The 14,569-nt window shown below is 39.9% G+C and overlaps 1 long non-coding RNA gene across 2 annotated transcripts in view; it reads left to right on the top strand.

Annotated features, from left to right (window-relative positions):
- LOC112540990 (uncharacterized) overlaps window positions 1-14,569 on the top strand; it is an 86,811-nt gene that overhangs the window by 30,776 nt on the left and 41,466 nt on the right. The window contains exon 4 of one of the 2 annotated variants that reach the window (XR_015794349.1): window positions 6,766-7,356. The exons of the other annotated variant lie outside the window; for it this stretch is intronic. This is a non-coding gene — a long non-coding RNA (uncharacterized LOC112540990). Of the gene's footprint in view, window positions 1-6,765; window positions 7,357-14,569 lie in introns of those variants that run through there. 2 annotated transcript variants of the gene reach the window in all.

Below are 14,569 nucleotides of genomic sequence, written 5' to 3'. Positions count from 1 at the left end.
TGTTGTCTGAGAACAAATTTATTTATTTGATTCATATCCATCCTTTCAGTCAGGAGTTCAAGGCAGCAAACCTAGTGTCCCCTCTCCTTCCATTTTTCCCCGTGACAACAAATCTGAGAAGTAACTTGAGCTGAGAAAGAATGACTGGCCCAAAGTGAGTCTCCATTGTTGAAGGTGAACTTGAACCTGGATCTTCCCACTCTTAGTCCATCACTTTAACCATTATGCCATGTAGTAGCCCCTCTCATTCTGCATGCAGGACTGGCATTTGAGGGGAATTACACCTTCCACTGCACCTGAGGCAGCACAGATTTGTTTAGGGGTCCATTGCAACACTCAGAGGTCACCACCTGGGGAACCCAAAATGACCAATCCAAAATGTTTTGCCTTACTTTGCTCTATGGTCAGTCTGTCCTGTCCAAATGTCATACCTTTAGGAAGCATAATGCTAACAACCCTCAAGAGTATTTCATTGATTGATTGATTGATTGATTGATTGACTGATTGACTGATTGACTGATTGACTGGACAGTATTTATAACTCTTCCTCAACCCCAAAGGGTGGCATACAACATCAAACAAAAAGTAAACAAAACAAGCAAACAACAACAACAACAAAATACCCACAATAATCTATAACTGGATCAGAATAGAACCCAAATCAAATAAATATATAACTATAGAAAGCAAAGAAAAATCCCTGAATAAAACCCAAATAGGCACCCACAGTCAGACAGTGGGATCAAAAGCACGTTGATGTGGAACAGCTCTAACCTGTTTATAGAATTCAAAGATGGAGGCTGCATGCATTGGGGGTGGGGGTGGGGGTAGTGGTGGGAATATTCCAGAAGCTTTGTCATCTCATCCACATCCCAGGGACCTCATCAGGGGCAGGAACATTCAGTAGGCCCTTTCTTGATTATTGGCCCAGATGGGGAAATTCAGTTCTGGCAACCTGTTGCTTGATGGATCCCAATGCTGCACTGTTCAGGGAGTTATGTTTGTTGCAAAGAGATAAATACATTATGAATGATAATTGGACTTATCATAATGGGTACTTTGTATTAATTGATTAGTTGTAATTGTACCATATTTTATTTTCTTTGAACCCCATTCTGGATGCTTTATGAGATGGCAATGGTGATGACCATGTGGCTGGATTATAAATTATAATTATCTAATAATATAATTATAAAGAGAAAGTAGCTAGTTCTCTTTACAAATTGTTATCTCTATAAATGTAGCATAGTTTTCTAGCCTGAGAGTGACTTCTATATATGCTTTTTAAACTACCTTTCCAGTACAGTTCAATACATGTTTACTCAGAAATAAGCTTCCCTGTATTCAGAAGGATTTCTGCAGAGGAAGGTTTCCATACGCTTGAAAGTCTCAGTAGCGTAAGTACATCCTCCCTTTATATTCAGACACGGAAAGAAAAGAAAGAAAAGTCATTATGGGTCTGCACTGGGTTTTCCTGAACACCAGATCCTGAGGCAGAGCAGATTAATTCAGGACTGATCTTCATTTCCTTGAAATGGAGTTCCCACTGTTCAGGCGCTGAGTCTCATGAATCAATGCTTCCTTCTCTAATGCTCTGGAGAACTACTAAGGACGATGCAACGGTACCTATGACAAACAAAAACTACTGGCGCTGATACACAGTATTGTGGTGGAAACAGACAGAAGAGAAAAAGCTGCCCTTAAGTCTTTTCCCCAGCAAAAGGAGTTTTCGTAATCAGGCTCCATTGTTCCAATCACAGACAAACAATGGAGAGATGTGGAGGTAGTGGGAGATCCAGCTTTGCTCTGTCTCATTGCTACCAAACATTCGTCCTGAGTGTTAGTGAAACAATTTTTTTCTGAACTGCATTCACTAGTTGGCCTACCCTAGCAATGGATTTATTTTGGGAAAAAGACCAGGGAGTTAGTCCCTTCACTTTCTACTCACAGTCTCTTCGCATTCAGGAATGGATCCCATTATTCCTTATAAACATTCCTTCCCTTGACACAAGCCAACCCTTTGCACTACATCCTTCTGTAAAGCTCTAAATGGGCTGGCAACTTCGTATCAAATGATATCAAATCAAATGACTCTAGATTCAGTTCTGGAATATTCTGACCAGATCAGATGGTCTTTGTATAATCCAGGGAGTTTATTTAGGACCATTAAGACTACACTCTCCAGAGAAGTTAAATGGGACTCACTCCCAAGTAAGTGGCTGTACCAGTCTTCTCCAGCCTAATGCCCTCCAGATATATTAGACCAGTGTTTCTCAGCCTTGGCCACTTTAAGATGTGTGGACTTCAACTCCCAGAATTCCCCAGCCAGCAAGGTTGCAAAACATTGGATTAGGCTAACATTTTCAGAATTCCCTGCCAGTGTGCCCCAGACAGCTTTGTCATGCCCATGCTGACTGAGAAGTCAGAAGTGGTTGTCCAACATCTGGAAAGTATGGGGTTGGCACCAGTTTGAGAAAACAGAATTGTAGCCTGAAAATGTGCTCATCAAAAGCTGCTAAGCCTTGCTTGAAATAATGTGAAAAAAATAACAACTGCTTCTTATTTCATCTATGCACTGTTTTCTTCCTGATCTCTTGAAACTATCTGAACTCCAGTTATTAACTTCATGCACACGTTTAAAACAATTCAGTACTACACTAAGAGGCAAAGCTATTTAAAAAGCTCATCAAAACATAAAGCCATCAACAAATATTCAGTACTGTAATTACCTTATAATGTTTATTAGGCTGATATTTTAATTAAAAAGTTCTCTTTATTTTGTAACACTGAAAATAGTGATGCCATGGAAAGGGCACAGAAACCCCATTGTAAAGGAAGCATTTCAGAATAAATAAGTATTTCAGAATAAATAAAAGTAGAAGTTTTTGAACCAAATAGTTGATTTCCCAAGAAGTCATCCATTCATGTCTCTCAATGTCTATCCCTCATTTTTGTCTCAATTTGGAGTCCTCCAGATATGAAAAAAGATAAATTGTCCTATTGATTTGAATTAACAAGGCAATTTCTTAGCTGCAGAGTTCTGGTGCTTTTCATACATTAACAGCATAATGAGTGCTGTTTATTAAGTTTCACAATTCTGATCACATCCCACTAGCACATGCAGTATAGACAGTTGGGCCTAAGCTATTCTCAGAGTCTGAGCTACAGTTGTTCTGTTAATGGACTGGCTGTATCTCTCTTTCTCCCTGTCTCTTTCGATCTCTGGGTTGCATATTTTGACTCTGCCCTAACACGCAGAATGGTGCATTTGCTTAAACAATGACATTGTTTTTGAAGAAATTATCTATTATAGTTTGAAACAAAAGCATGGTAAATCAGAAGGTAGGAATTCTTCTTCTTCTTCTTCTTCTTCTTCTTCTTCTTCTTCTTCTTCTTCTTCTTCTTCTTCTTCTTCTTCTTCTTCTTCATCATCATCATCATCATCATCATCATCATCATCATCATCATCTGGCAATGATCAGGCTCTACACAGCCACCTCAGTTTTTCTGTTGATTGGTCTTCTCCTTTTCCCTGACTCATAAACTCACTGTCATTGAACATTTTCTCTGCTCCATTGTAAAATGTGACCGACAATTCATTCCAAAGATTTTTATTCAAGAAAGCTTTTCCTTCATTGCTAAATTCTTCATCAGAAATTTGATGAAGAAACCTTATTTTCCGGAGACCAATGCACACGCCATAGGCTCCTGAATGAAAAAGATGTCTGACTTAATAGGAATGTGGACCTAATGTGTGGCTTTTCAGATGTTCAGGAACTCCATCTTCCATCATCTCTTGGCAACATGACCAACAGTGAAGATGGAAGTTGTAATCCAACATCTGGAAGGTGCCAAATTACCCATGACATCAGAGGTGAATAGAGTATGGCCCCAGGACCAACACTAAATCCCCTTTTTGCAGCTTTTCAAACTATGGTTGCTGAAAATGGAGAGCAGTTTCCTGTGATTTTGAAAAGGGAAACACATGAAAAGCATAGTAGAAGTCCTAACATAGGCGTACTTCAGTTTAGAAACAAAGTAAAATCTGATTCTCCAAAATGCATATCCACTGACATGTGTGATGCAACCATACCAACTATGGCTGTCAGCCCCCCCCCCCCCGCCACAACCAAATGCAACACTCAGCTACCAAAAGTTTGTCTGTTCCTGCTAATGGTGATGGATACAATTATATAGATTCTGCCTTCTTATCTCATTTGTTTTTCTGCAATTGGACCCCAATTTTTTTTAAATGCATACTACTAGAGCTCTATAGCTTTATATATAAGTATAGAAATGTGTTTTAGTATTACACATTTAGTGAATGATCAAAGGATATTTACACAAGGCTGAGAAAGCAGCTATTTGGTGCATTATATTGTTCAATACCGGAAAAATCTAACAACCTATTTCATCCCACTTTTATCACATCTCTACTATACATCAAACTGCTTTAGTTATCCTTCTCTGCTCTCTTTCACCTAAGAACCAAAGAAAATAAATGAGGCAGAAAGGAAATTTGGTACAAATTCATGCATAGAAGCTTTGTGAGAAAGAAATGCTGTGAATTCATGTATTTCCTGTCTGTATAAACAAGGACAGCACACCATCCGGGCATTCATGATACCGCCCGGATACAACCAAATGACTATCTACTGACTAAACTATATGATCATATTATCCAGACTCTGTGTTATCAGTAAGTATTATAGTATTTCCTGCTGTCTCTGCAATGTGTCATGGCAACATGATCATGTTAAAAATAAAATGGGCAAAAAACTATCTGGCTGTCAGCAGAAGGCAAGACCTGACCTCTCACATCTATTAATCTTTAACAGTATATCTGTTTGTGGTGCAAATGATTATTCAGAGCTATACCTTACACTATTATCTTAATCAGCTCTACCTTGTTTGTCAATGCTTCATACCAGTACCTCTTAAAATGGGATTTATCTTCAGATCTTGATTCTATTCTTCTACAAGAAATGTTTGCTTTCTTACAAAGGCATGGCAATGTACTCTTCATACACAGAAGATTTTGGTTTAATATAATTCTGCAACTTATGAGTTGTCCAGAACTAGATGCATTGTTACTGCAGCTGGTGTTGACACAAAGAGCAAATATGAGTGAAGGAAATAAAGCCCTGTACCGTGGCTTTGAGAGAGAAGAGAAACAACAAGGTGGAGGAAAAGAGGAATACAACATTTCTGATTAAATAATTATTTGTTGAATTTATATCCCACCCTTTCTCTTAGATCGCATAACAGCTTACATGGGGAACTCCTTCATTTTATCCCCACAAAAAACTCATAAAATAAACTAGGTTGAGAGAGAATGATTGCCTCAAAGTCACCCAATAAAATATCCATGGTAGGAAGTGAATTTGATCCTGTGCCTTCCTGATCCTGGTTCCCTAGTCCTTAACCACTACACCAGGCTGGCTCTTAGTTCTTAGAAGGCTCTTAGCCTTCTCTGTTGGGTGCCATCATTCTTGGCTAGCATGTCCACCAGAACACCATCTGGAAAAAGTCAATCCTTACATCTTGGCTGTATGAGGAAACGAATGGATGTTAAAGTTTCAATGTTGTTTATCAGACTATCTACACAAGTGATTTATAGGGCCATGTAGCTCCTGTTGCAATGATATATTGATAATGTGGAGACAAATTTCATATTGCCACAGTGATGGCTGGATTATGCTATCAATTAGCCTCACTGCTACATGGAAGAATGAGCAATGGAGGGGGAAAGCTTTTTTTCCCCCTCTCCCTGCCACAATTAGATAAACACTCCCACATTGAGAGCCTTTCTGCACATACAGGTGACAGTAACATTGGGTGCTTTGCATGCCATCACTCCGCACAACCTCACCCTGTACTTTGACCGAGACTAAGGCTTTATATCATTGTTTTGCCTGTATTTGAAAGCATCCTTTTTTTTTTTTTTGCCACTAAAGCAATCAATTTATGAGATTTGAACATCTCCAGGGGCTTCTCCTTTTCCAGAGAGTAGCCATTCTGGTAGGTGATATTCTTGTCTTCCCAGCCTTCCAACTTGCTCCACTGCTTTGCCAAGTCCCCAACTTAATTTCTACCTTCCAAGAATTAATGGCTGTGCCCAGTTAGGAAGCCCAGCTCCAAGTGACCCCATCTCCCTCCTAGTCCAGAGAAAGCAAAGGGAGACCAAACCCAGGATGTTAATAGAGTTGCTTTTTAAAATGCTATAGAAATTGCTGAATAGCATTTGGAGAGATTCCTGCAGAAAAATCCTGAAGTTGCTATGTACATTCAAGAAGTATCTGTCTGACTTTTTGGCAGTAAACATATTGACTTTTGAAAACTGCAATAATAAGCCTGTTGTGCTACTTACTTTTTCAGATTTAATAGATCTGTTAGCGTCTAGTGTGTGTATTTTCACAATTCTGCACACATGTACTCAGAAGTAAGCCCTACTGAGTTCATTAGAATATGTTCAGATCCTTGGTGCAGAAGAACAGGGTAATGTTTGTTTACATATATACATTAAATACGTACATCAGAACAGCATGTCTTACATTAAAGGGAAACAACTGTTAAGGGCAATACCACTTGCCCAGCTCCAAACTTGTTTGGTATTGGGAGGTCCAGTTCCTATTTTTATTTAATTTATTTGTTTATTTTTCTTATTTTATTTATTTATTTTATTTCCCTACTTCTGCTTTTTGCTTAGTTTGTGTCAACACCCTAATATAAATAGTAACTGCTTTTCACTCATGGAATCTACAGGCAAAACTGCCAAGACCTAAGGAAAATCGCATCTACTCGTCCCATCAAGTCTGGCAGGAAGAACTTGTTGCAGGCCCCATCCAGGAAGGAATGTCATCTGATGGGACCCAGGACGATAGCTTTTTCTGCCGCAGCACCTGCCCTTTGGAACATCATTCCCCCTGAGATCAGATTGGCCCTGACCTTGCCGGCCTTCTGAAAGGGCCTGAAGACATGGTTTTGCCATCTGGCCTGCGGCTTCGGTAATGTGGGTATGGACACTACAAAGTGGCTGTATTATTAAGGAAATTGAGTGTGCTGTCCTGCAGATTATGGGTTTTTTATGGTTTTTAATGTTTTTTTAATGATTTTGTTAGGTTTTTTTTATTATTTTGTTGTATTGCCTTTGTGTTTTTAACTTTGTACACTGCTCAGAGTCATGTATGTAAGATGGGCAGCTGTATTAATGTACCAAGTAAATAAATAAAAAATGGGGCAGAGACCATTCTCATCCTGAATCCTCCATCATCCTAATCACCTTTAGGATTCCAGGTTTTTCCAGCTCTCTTACAGTTAAGTATTCTTTCCTATCATACTTTTCCATAATCCAAAATTAAGAAGGGGAATTAATCTGTCTTGATTATAATTCAGGACTTTTAAAAATCCACCTGTATAGAGATCTCTTGGAACTCTTACACTCAAAAGAAACATCTACTACTTTTCAATCTGACTTACTTTCATTTGGTATGAAGTCTGTATGAATCAGCTTATTCATACAGTTCTCAAGAAATGGCATTACTCTGAATGCGCTCTGTATCTTTCACACATTTCTACCACTGCAAAGATAGGTATCTCCATGGGAAAAGAGAGCCATGCAAAGAACAGAAATGGAGTTTTGGGGAAATTGTACTTGAATTCATGTGGGAGAACTTTTAGAGATCAAAACAGCTTTGGTATCCACCTTGATACTGGAAAGTCCTTTCTGTTCAGAGTAATGCCATACCTTAGGAATTGTATGAATGCTATAATCCTAAACTGTGCAATGTATTTAATTTGATAGGACATTTATATTTCAGGAATGCATATTTTTGAAATCGTTAATAAAAATGTTATGACTTACAACAGTGCTGACAAGTCTTGTCAGAAGAAAAAGAGCATGATTTTCTTTTTCAAATCACTGTTGATTATAGTTATAAAATCTAGATGAGCCGTTTCAACACACACCGCTACTCTTCTCATGGTGATACATGCTACTTGCTTAGAGCTATCTGATTCCTTTTTAGAAACATTAACATTACTGAACTGTTAATGATGTCGAGATGCAAATAAGAACAAACTTGTAGACTCCCTACAGATAGCTCCCAAAGGTGGGTTACATAAGTACTGAAGCAGCCAGAAATCCATACAAAAGCTTGGCACTGACTAATGAATCATTAAATCAAAATATATAAAGGGTAATTGGCATAAAAGATGTACGGTCCTGCCAGTGTCCCAATGAAAAGACATTCAGGGGTACAGGCTATACATAGAGAAGAGCAGAAAAGAGAAACCAGAATAATCCAGAACAGATCTGTCAATTTTTCTTCTTTTGGGCAATATGCTACTAATTGACCCTTTTTCCTAAAGTTTTTTGAGTGTTATCAGTCTAGGAATGGTTATGACTACAGATAAGCTAACAAATGTAACAGGAAGAAGCTGAGGGCAGGTTCCTGTCATGGCAATAAGTCCTGAATGATTCAGGCACATCCATCAGATACATATAGCACCAGTCCTTTGTTAATTCTGTCAGGCAATTTCTTTTGCATTTTTTCCTGCAAGTTCTCATTCAATCTGATGAAAGGGAATTTGCTTTAGGGCTAATGAGCTGAAAAACTCTGTAAGACGACTAGATGGCAGCAAAGAGTAGGGATTTTTGCATAACAAAACTTTTTCAAAAGAGAAAGGACTTTCAGAGAAAAATCTGGTATGTGGTGTTCTTGCTCTGATGTAGTTATGAGGTGGCTAAGGGGCATTTGTCAGGGCACAGTCCTTCGTTGTGTAGTACTGTACATTCCTCTAGCATTTTGCAGCCTGCCTGGGTTTCTATGTTTCCATTAAATCCCAGAGGAAGACATCTGGAGGCAACAGGCTTTGTCAATACCGGTGGTGCAAAAATCACTGCAAAGGGAGAGTTCTGTCATGGAGAAATTGTTGGAGAATTTCTCCTCCTGTAGAGGAAATCAGAAAAATCATTCACCCAGTCCCTCTGCCCATAAATTGGCTTGAGGATTGCAGAAGGCCTATTGTGCTCAGTTCTGTTTGGAATGACCCAAAGTAGAAAGATGTCACGGCTGGCAACAATATGTCCTTGGGTGAACTCACTGCTTGCCGTGATGCAGTGGAATACCATCATTTCTGTCTCTGTGAACTTACTGGAGACAAACAGTTTCTGAATGACAGCATGACCGGTTGGGAATTTTCCATAAAATATGTCATGCAACAAGGAAACTACAGTGGTGGAAGTGGTGGTGTTGGGAAAGCGGTGGATAGCAAAGCTGTGGTGATAGAAATAATGAGTAATGCCAAAAAATCCAGCACACGGACCTGATATTATTCAGCTTCCTCACTTTTTTTATATCCGCCCCCCCAATTATTTCCACTTCCTCTGTTGGGTGAAATATGTGTGATAGATGAATGGGATGAGAATATCTATTTTAGACAGTAAAGCCTTCAAGACTGAATTCTGTCTTTTTGGGTGATATAGTCCCTTGTACATAATAAGTAATAACAAAAATTGATTTCTAATAGAAATATTGTGACTAGAGGGGAGTGAAGACCAAATAGATCTTAAAGAGATTAGATATATTTAGCAGGTGATCCTTTCATTGTACTGAATCAGCACATAAAACGTATAACAAAAAAAGAGCACTTGGACATGATAAACAGAGAGAAAACATCTGTATAATCCCTTCAGGAAACTCATGGGCATATTTAATCCACCTCAGTAATTTTATAATCAACAGAAAATATGCCAAAGAATTAGCTGAGAGGAGTTTTAAAAAAACAAAAACTGTGTTATGAAGTGTAGTCTAGACACATCACTATTAACTGTGCTCTCTTTTGGAATAGCATATATTTTTGTGAGTTAGATGTTGGATTGCTATGAATATGTCTGCTCCAAGTACAATATTAAGGACTGCAGATATATCTTGAATAGACAGTGCTCTGGAGAAGTTTAAAGCTAGGATTTGATTTGGATGTGAAAAATATATTTAAAAAAAATCTAACCAGCTGTCATCCCATGCTAGAGCCAACAGGAACCCAACCCACCCTAAATCTTGCTACCTCCACGATGAAGCCAATGCTGCACACCCAGAGTGTGTTCTATGCTGCTGACCCTAGCACATATCAGAGCAACAGATGTGATTGGTAACTGATTTCTGAGCCCTTGAAGGCAGCCACTTTGTGTGAAGCCATCACCAACAGCATACGGACTGCTTTCTGATTTTTGTGTGTTTGTGTGTAATTCTTCAGGATATATTATAGAGTGCATGGAGCACTGAAGCAGTTGCAGGCACCCATTCAGTGTAAGGCAAACATTAATGCAATGAGAAAAGTGAATGGAGCCGTGTCTAACCAGCCACTGCATATAGATTGATACAGCAATAATTGCACATGGAGCTCTGTGTCTGGACTTGTATAGTAACAGGACAGTTTACGCTCAACTCCATGTACCCTGTAAAGTACCTTGTAAATGAAGTATTTAATGAGAGAGCAAGTCCTTGGCATAAGAGTCTGGGGACGCTGCCTCATCGTGTGGTTGACCAATTGATTGCTCATACAACATATCATTCACAGAAGGAGAATAACACCACAAATCTGGCCTCCCACACAGGCAAAATAATAAAGAGAAGCAGGCACAGTGATCAGGATCCAGAGGGAAGGAGTGGTCCAGAATCACAGCAGCAAAACCAATATGGAGGGCCCTGTTTTAGAACATGTCGTGGTAAGGTGCTGTAATGGGGTGTGAGAATAATCTTGGGAGATAGGAGGAAGAGCTGCAGTCTAGACAACAGTCTGAAAAGAGAGATCTGAGTCCAAAGGAGGAATGGAGGTGGAGACAGCATCTCAGAAAGGACCCTCCCTAGCTCTCTGGAAAGTAAAGGCAGGATAGGGGTGAAGTGCTTTCAGACTTGCACAATTCTGTTACTGTGACCTCACAATAAAGTTAATATTAGTACTCATGGTTTTGGTTTCCTGTCTGGGCTATCTTGAAGGACTGACAGGCGCCTCCCTCAAGCACATTGTCCTGGGCAGCTCAAGCTGTGATAAGATGGAAAACATGACTCGAGTAACAGAGCTCCTACATCTTTCTTTAGGCTGCTTCAGCCTCCAACAGCCATTGAAATACAGAAGAAGGCATGTGGATGTGTGCTCAGTGGCTTACTGAGGTCGGGCTGATGTGTCCCAGTTAGACCATTAAGATGTGTATTGTGTGGTCTGACTGGCATCTCAGATAGAAACCTTTCTTCTCACCTTTTGTATACCTTAGTGGAAATACCACAGATTCCACATGTGAGACAAGTGCTCTACCACTTCAATCACCTCCAAGCAACAGTTGGAAACAAAGGGGTGTGTAGGTTGGAATGAATCTTCATTTTTTTCTGGAAATATGAAATGGTACAGTGGATCTTCTGACTTTCAGAGTGCCTGCTGTGGGCTTCCACTTGCAATGGGTGTGGACATTTCCACAAAGAGCAAACTACCACTTGGTAAGAAACTTGCAGCCCTCTAGATGTTGCTGACCTGCCAATCTTAGCAGCCCCATTCGGCATAACCAATAATGAGACATGTTGGGAATTGATATTCAGCAGATTCCATAGGGCTAACAGGCTTTATAATGATTGACTGATTGTGTGGCATCAAGTCCATGTTGATTCTTAGAATAAACAGAATTTTTCCAGGGTGACTTATAAGGATACTTTGCTTTCTAAAAATACCCTGGTTTCCCAGTGCCCCTTCATCCAATGCAAGGTAAGCCCAATAGCATTATCCTTGGAATTTGTCACCATTTGGGAAATTGGGAGGCCCCTAGCAGCATGTTGCATGAAATGTAGGGTCATGTTATGAATCATTCGCAAGATGTCAACATGTAAGCAGTCCATAGTCATTATGCCATTTTTTATGATGCAAAAATGCCAGGGTGTGTCTCAATTATCCTAGAGCAGACTCAATGATTTAGGTGTGCTGTGTCAGCAAATGTCTTTTACCTGCTGAGGTGGCAGCATTCTGAATCATGATGCATTAATCATTCTAGGGATAAAAGATGTTCAGTGCTGCTTATAGTCCCACCCAGTCTTTCTCAGCCTTCCAGATATATTGGACAACACTCCCAGAATTCCTTAGCCAGGTTGGCCATTGGTTATGCTGACTGGGAAATTATGCAGATTGTAGTTCAACATAAATGCATGACACAAGCTGGGGCAATCCCCTATTAGTATGTTTGAGATCAGAGATCAGAGGCCTCACTCACACTGAACGGAGCATGTCTCTGCCTTAGTTATTTTCTTTTCACTCTATCCTTTCAAATAACCCTCTTGGTCCATATCTAGCCAAAGTTGTTTAAAATAAAACTTATGCAACTGAGACACCTAAGCATTTTCAGCTATCAGATTTGGGGAATAAACTGCTTTACTAAAGATACCTCTTGTCAATTAGAGGGGTTGCTATTGGGCAAGAGAGACAAATAATCAATGTAGGGCAGCTTTAAATGTTTGTAACATCCAAATCGATGCAGAATCATTGTGGCACTCTAAATTGGCACACAAATCAAATAAGTGGAGGGTGGTGAACATTTTATTTCTTATAATGCTCATGGTAGTGTTACTTTAGGGTGGAAGTGGGCAACATGCGGTCCCAAAGCCCTTTTTGTTGTCCTCAAAGCCTCCTCTGACCATGATATCGCATTCTGACAGTATGGTTTCCTGCCATTTCAGGGTTAGGAACATACAAAGATCATGAAGTAAGGTTGAAAATAGATTTAATATGATTTAAAATAAAGAACTTCACATAACATACAATTCATGGAAAATGTGGACATCATCTTGTTTGGATCATCATGCCATATTTCCCCCATCAAATGATGAAGTGTAGCTCCATTCACCAAGAAATTGCTCACTCCTACTTCTGGACATTTGGTGGTCTATGCAATGAACATTGAATAGGAGGAGAAGTCAGCTCTTCATATAGCAAAGAAGGAGTCAAAATAAAGAGAAGCAGGTTAGCTAAGAATTGACAATTCTGTTAGGAAAAGGAGGCTAGGGTCTGTATACACAAATTATTGTAACATCATCATCATCATCATCATCATCATCATCATCATCATCATCATCATCATCACTATTATTGAAGTTCTCAGGCCAGTTTGTAACAAACAAATACAGGTGGGAAATCTGAAGAACCTTGCAGCTCTGGAGATTTCTGTGAGTAAGAATTCCTGTGGAAGCCTGAAATCTGGCAGTTTGCCAAATTTTTCCTACTGGAGACCTTTGATTTTAGTTTGCTTGCTGGATGGCCTGACTGGGAGCAGAGGTTTTCTTGTTATAGATTGGTACCAAACTGAATGCAGATGAAGGCTACATTGAGATATATGTCCTCATTTATATCTTGATGTCCTTGGCTGTTGTTGTTGTTGTTGTTATTATTATTATTATTTTCATTTACATTGCTGCTGCTGCTGCTGCTGCTGCTGCTGCTGCTGCTGCTGCTGCTGCTGTTATAGATAACTGCGTCCTTGTACTGAGAAATGTCAATGGCTATTTTGTGCCAAAGACAAATCTGATGTATGAGAAGGCTGGCTTTCAGCAAAGGAAACAAGCACCAGTGGAATCTGCTGGGCCTGCCTAAAGTGCTGACATAAGAAAGCAGATGACTGTGAGGCTGCAGAAATGGAACTATCAGAGACAGGCTGTGAGCATTTGGGCCAAAACTGTATCCATACAGCTACAGATGGAAACGTTCAACACAAGACGTGGGACTAGGTGGCTGATAAGAAACTCCAAACTGATCAAGGGCCAGAGCCAGGGCTAAGGAACTGTCATGGGCTACAAGAGTTTGCTAGAAGCCCTCAGTTACCCACACAAAGCTCTAGAGAGAGAACCGACAGCAAACCAAAGCAGATGGGCTGTGCCCACAATCCGGGCCATCTGTCCCAACAGAGCTGAAGCTCTGAATGTACTTGCTGCAGAAAATTACATGCCCAAAAGTCCTGCCTGGACCGAGGAATGCAGAAATGTAAGAAACTGGCTGACTTTTCAGATTCTTGTTATACTCGAGAAGTGAGAGAAATTGCCAGTACCATAAGGCCAGTGAGCATTTCTTTTAGGGACCACATGTAAGTCCTGATAATTCTTTAAAACCATGGAAAGTGTCTTTGCAAATCAGTGATTGCACACTGTGCTACCGTTGTCCTCCTGATGTCAGAATCTGTCTACAGAAGCTCCCAGAGCCCACTTCATTTCTAACAAACTGGGGCATCCGTTGAAGACCTTGGTAACAAGAATGACATTGCCGAGGGCATTTTATAGTCAATATCCTGTCCAGAGGTAGAGTTGTGAAGCAACTGTCATAATGGACCTAGTGTGTCAAGCAGAAGAATTTTCCCCAGAGCCTCGCAAAGAAATAGGAGCCTTAAAGATGCCTCCAGTGAAGATAATACTTAAGAAGGCATTATTCCCAATGTAGTCCATAACTCCAGAACAGTACCAGTCTCACTATTCTTCAGAGTAAAAGAAGAATGGAGAATGGTTCCATGGGGGGTAATTAAAACAATCCTAAACCAGCAGCC

The sequence above is a fragment of the Python bivittatus genome, unplaced genomic scaffold, assembly GCF_059951505.1.
Source record: "Python bivittatus isolate LINGU-HERP-01145 unplaced genomic scaffold, Pbiv_v1 ctg000980_np1212, whole genome shotgun sequence".
Lineage (NCBI taxonomy): Eukaryota > Metazoa > Chordata > Lepidosauria > Squamata > Pythonidae > Python > Python bivittatus.
This window is presented reverse-complemented; position numbering and strand designations above follow the sequence as displayed.